A 5118-nucleotide genomic window follows, 5' to 3' on the forward strand; every position below is an offset into this window, starting at 1 on the left:
CTTATCTATAAATGAAAGGGTTTGAGTAGATCATCTTTTTTTACAATTTTTTCTTTTTACACTTACTTATTTTTAAGAGGCAGAGAGTGAACAGGGGAGGGACAGAGAGAGAAAGAGACACAGAATGTGAAGCAGGCTCCAGGCTCTGAGCTACCTGTCAGCACTGAGCCCGATGCGGGGCTCAAACCCACAAACCATGAGATCATGACCTGAGCTGAAGCCGGACACTCAACCGACTGAGCCACCCAGGAGCCCCGGAATAGATCATCTTTAAACTCATTTTCAGCTCTTTCAAAATATATCATTTGTAATGTGACCACTGTTTGACCTCTAATGCCTCATTTATGAATAGTCAGCTCTTACTGTTTCTTCAAAGATATTTTTTCTTAAAGTTTACATGCTATCTACAGGAATATCTTTTAGTTTTTTAGGCATTTTATTAATGAACTTCTGATATCATTCTAATGTATAGATAACAGTGCTTAGGTTAATTCACTTGGATTTCTGATAATGATGAGAGGAATAAGAATATTAACAAAATTCCTAGGAGTTAATCATCTATATCTCAGTTTGAACTATGATATGCTACATTCAGTTTTCTGCTTAATGAAAAGGCCACTACCTCCTTCCATCTGTGGTTTCATTCTGAAACTTTACAAGAGACATGAAGCTAGTCCAACTATAAATTTTTCATGCAACATGGCTTAATTTTTCATACCTACCACCTTGATAATTACTGATGTCTGGCTTAAGTGTTCTTCAATTCAGAAATTCCATCAGACTCAAAATTGTTTTTATTAGGTATTAACTTTTTTTTTAAGTTAGGTCTTTCTCATTTACTTGTAGGAGAAATGTGTTTCATCAAAAATGTTGGCAATATGAATATGTATGTTAGAAATTTTGCTCTTCCTAGATTTGGTTCAATGTAGCAAACATTTATTGAAGATCTCCCTGAGAGCCTAGGGAAGCCCCAGCCTTCCTAAATGCAGGTGTTTGCTGGGACTGCATATTTTTCTCTAGCCATTGTGTTGAGTGTGAGGTGTTCTCTCTATTATGAAAATCAGTGTTATGAATCACAATTCTCCCAGCTACCCCGTTATATTTTGGGCACCAACCGATTGTTATTACTACATCTTTGGATGATTTTAATGAAACTTTACTCAATGAATTAGCTCTTAATACAGCTTCTAATGGGTAGCATTCAAATTTCCTGGTAATTATTGTTATATTAATAGAAGAATATGCTTAGAAAACATCTTGAAGCTGTTAATAACTCCTCTTCAATTAGAAGTCATAGCTTAGAATTCTGTAAGCATACTTGTCAAGGGTTTCTCTCTCTCTGAGAATGGTAGTATGTAGAAACAGAAACCCAAACCAAACAAACAAAACATGAACTTTTCACTAAATTCCAGGGATAGAAAAATTTGATCATTATTGGCTCCAATTTTATATATTACTGGCAATATGCTTCTCTAGATAAATGAAAGTGACTTCTTTTACAGATCAGACTTTGGGATTTTTCCTAATCCAGTAGGATAGTATATATAAGTAGAAACACACACACACACACACACACACACACACACACCCCACAGCATAGGCCTTTGGAATCAGATTTTGATTCTCGGACCTGTAATTTTCCAGCTTCAAGCAACTTTATTCATCATTAGCTTTCTAATCTATAAAATGGAGACAATGAATCATACCTAGTTTACTGGGTTATCATGAAATGTAAACTAAACAAAATATGTGTAGGAGAGTGAAAATACACTATTTGAATAGTTGGTAACAGAATTCTTATTAAACAAACCATTTTTTATTTAGAAAAAGGAAGCTATTTAGCCTGGGTACAGTATATTTTATTGATGGTACACGACAAAGCAGAGCTCCCTAACCCTTTCCCCTTTACGGGTCTAGGATAGAAACTATATCAAAGTCAGGATATTCTCCTTGTGTTGTCAGATTGAGTTGAGATAATTACTCCCCAGCAGCTGAGAGACTCTCTTGTGCTCTTACTGGGGCTGGTGGCCCAGGGGGGCTCTTACTTTTTAGAGGCCATGTGGACCATAATGTTCATGTATTGTCATAGCCAAATTCATTGTCATTCCAGGAAATAAACTTGAATAAGTGATTGTTGAGGACAGTGCTGCTCCAGTATCAGTAATGGAAGAGTGGGTGTCACTGTTAAAGTTGCAGGGGGCAGCCTGGTCCTCAGTGTAGCCCAGGATGCCCTTTAGAAAGCCCTCTGATGCCTGCTTCACCACCTTCTTGATGTCACTATATTTGGCAGCTTTCTCTAGGCAGCAGGTCAGATTCATGTTTGACACACTGGGAGTGGAAACACAGAAGGCCATGAACACAGAAATGAGCTGGAAATGACCTTGCTCACAACCTTAGCAATTCAAATAGAGGCAGGGATGGTGTTCTGAGCATCCCTTTGATCATCATGCTACAGGTTCCTAGAGGGGTCATCCATGTTTTTTAGAGTGGTACTGATAGCATGGACTGTGGTCATAAGTCCCTCTACAATGTTAGAGTTGTCACAGATAACTTTGGCTGGGCAGTGGCAAGCAGGTGGTGGTGGTACAAGAAGCACTGCTGACAGTCTTGAGGGAGTTTTTATTTTTCTCATGGTTCATGCCCATCACAACCATGGGACATCAGTAGAAGGGACAGGGATGATTACCCTTTGACTCCACATTTCAAGTGAGTCCTCCAGCCTTCTCCAAGGTAGTAAAGATCCCAGTGGACTCTGCAACATATTCAGTACCAGCATTACCCCATTTGATGTTGACAGGATCTTGCTCCTGGAAAATGGAGATGGGCTTTCCATTGATGACAAGCCTCCCATTCTCAGCCTTGACTATGCCATTGAACATGCCATGTTAGAGTAATACAGTAACATGTAGACCATGCAGTTGAGGTCATTGGTGATGACAGTATCTACTCTGTCAGTTAAAAGCAGTCCTGCTTTGGGTAACCAGGTGCCCAATATGGCCAAATCTATTTACTCTGACTTTCACCATTGAGTCTCAGCGATGCAGCTGGCATTGCACAAGATACACCTGTCTGTTGAATGGGGCAGAGCAGAGAACCTAAATTATTTAGCTTTGGAATTGCAGTCCTGAAATTATGCTTTACAAAAAGACAGTAAGAAATAATTCTATGCTTGAAAATTTAGTAGGTTTTTTTAGTCATTAGGAGAAAAAAGAGAGAGAGAAAGAGATGATTAAGTGAAATTATAAAGTCTGAACTATGAATAAATAGGTGGCTGGAAATGTTCAATATGAGGATGGCTAAAGGCTTAAGATCACAAATAACTAATTTTAATTTCTTGTTATTCTTACAGTGTAAAGTTCTTCTACCTGCTCAGTATGCTACCCACATAAATGTCTTTTGTAAATAGTTCTTATAAATGGTCTAGTACAAAGAAGAAGAGAATGTTGGTATGATATTAGAGAATAAGATTCAGGTATGCATGAAATTCTAGAGTCCCTAGAAGAGTAGAAATCTTGAGGAGACCGCTAGGCTCCAAAGAATGAGTAATGCATGCTTAAATTAATTTATCTAAATGTGAAAAGCCAGAGTTACCTCTGCCAATATTCAGGTCACTTATATAATTAATCTGTATAGCGGCATATATTAAGTGTTCCATAAATATCAACTGCTATTGTATAAACATATGTAAATGTTGGATTTTGTTCTAGGAATGATTGAACTGAAATGAGAAAAAAAGATGAGTAGAGTTTCAAACCCTACCTCCTGTTTACACCATAGTTGAAATTCTGTGCTCCTTCCTTGACACTTTCAAAGGAAAATTCGTATACATGGCTTCAGAACACTGTAAGTTTCTTAAAGGTTGAGCGTGTTCATTATTAATTGCTAGATTCCTATTGCTCACTGTAAGATCTGGTCTGAAATATAGTCAAATGAAAAACAGTGACCAAATGATTAGATTGTTACCTCAACAACATGAAGAGATAGAGAAAACCTAGTTATGCAATGATAAAATATATCTTTATACTATATTACTTTTGCCTCCCATAGCAACATTGGGAATTACTATATTATGTTTGCCTCCTATAGCAACATTGGGACTAGGTCCTTAACTGGAACTCGGAACCATAAAGGCCATAGGCATCCTTTTGAGCCTACCTAGGAAGTTGAAGGAAGTGCAATCCTGTGACTTTTATTCATAGGTAATAAAAGGACAGTTACCCATAAAATACACAGAAAAGGATAAATACCTTTATTATTTTTATTTTAGGGTCACCATTTTATTTATACTTTTGAACTATCTTCGTATTAGATGAGTAATCATGTAATATTTTAATTTTGTTCCTTTTGTATTTCATTTATGTTACTTAAAACCTAGTTTCAGTGGTTGATTCAGTATTCAGATTAAATCTTTTCAATATAGAAGTTCCATTTTACTCTGGCTGTCAGAGAAAGTTAGGATAAACACATATATTGAGAATATACAGAAAGTGATTTACAACTGCTTCAAGTTTTGCTTTTCATGTGTTTGGACCAATTAAAATAAAATGTCAAGGTAATAAAAAATATCTTCCAACAAACAGACACTCAGGACCAGATGGTTTCACTAGTGAATTCTTCCAAAAAATTAAAAAATAATTAAGAGGCACCTGGGTGGCTCAGTCAGTTGAGCGTCTGACTTCAGCTCAGGTCATGATCTCACAGTTCATGGGTTCGAGTCCTGCATCGGGCTCTGTGCTGACAGCTAGCTCAGAGCCAGGAGCCTGCTTCAGATTCTGTGTCTCTTTCTCTCTCTGCCATTCCCCTGTTCATGCTCTCTCTCTATCTCTCAAAAATAAATAAATTTTAAAAAAAGAATTAATATCAATCCTTTTGAGACTTTTCCAAAAACTTTAAGAGGAGAAAACACTTCCAAACCAATTTTATGAGACCAGAATTACCTTTGTTATGCCCAGATTACAGGGTCCCCAAAGACAAAGACCACCAGGGAGTCCGAATCACGTATGCAAAAGCAAAGGGCATTTATTCAGGCTTAAGCTTGGTCTCTCAGACCTCACCAATGCAGTGGATCCATGCTGAGAGCCCAGATCATCAGTCGAGCGGGGCTTTTATCAGAGTAGG

At 37.4% G+C, this 5118-nt stretch overlaps 1 pseudogene; it reads right to left on the reverse strand.

Annotated features, from left to right (window-relative positions):
• Positions 1-2041: 2041 nt before the first annotated feature.
• LOC115284249 lies at positions 2042-3026 on the reverse strand (annotated as a pseudogene).
• Between the last annotated feature and the right edge of the window lie 2092 nt (positions 3027-5118).

This window comes from Suricata suricatta, chromosome X (genome assembly GCF_006229205.1).
Source record: "Suricata suricatta isolate VVHF042 chromosome X, meerkat_22Aug2017_6uvM2_HiC, whole genome shotgun sequence".
NCBI classification, from domain to species: Eukaryota; Metazoa; Chordata; class Mammalia; order Carnivora; family Herpestidae; genus Suricata; species Suricata suricatta.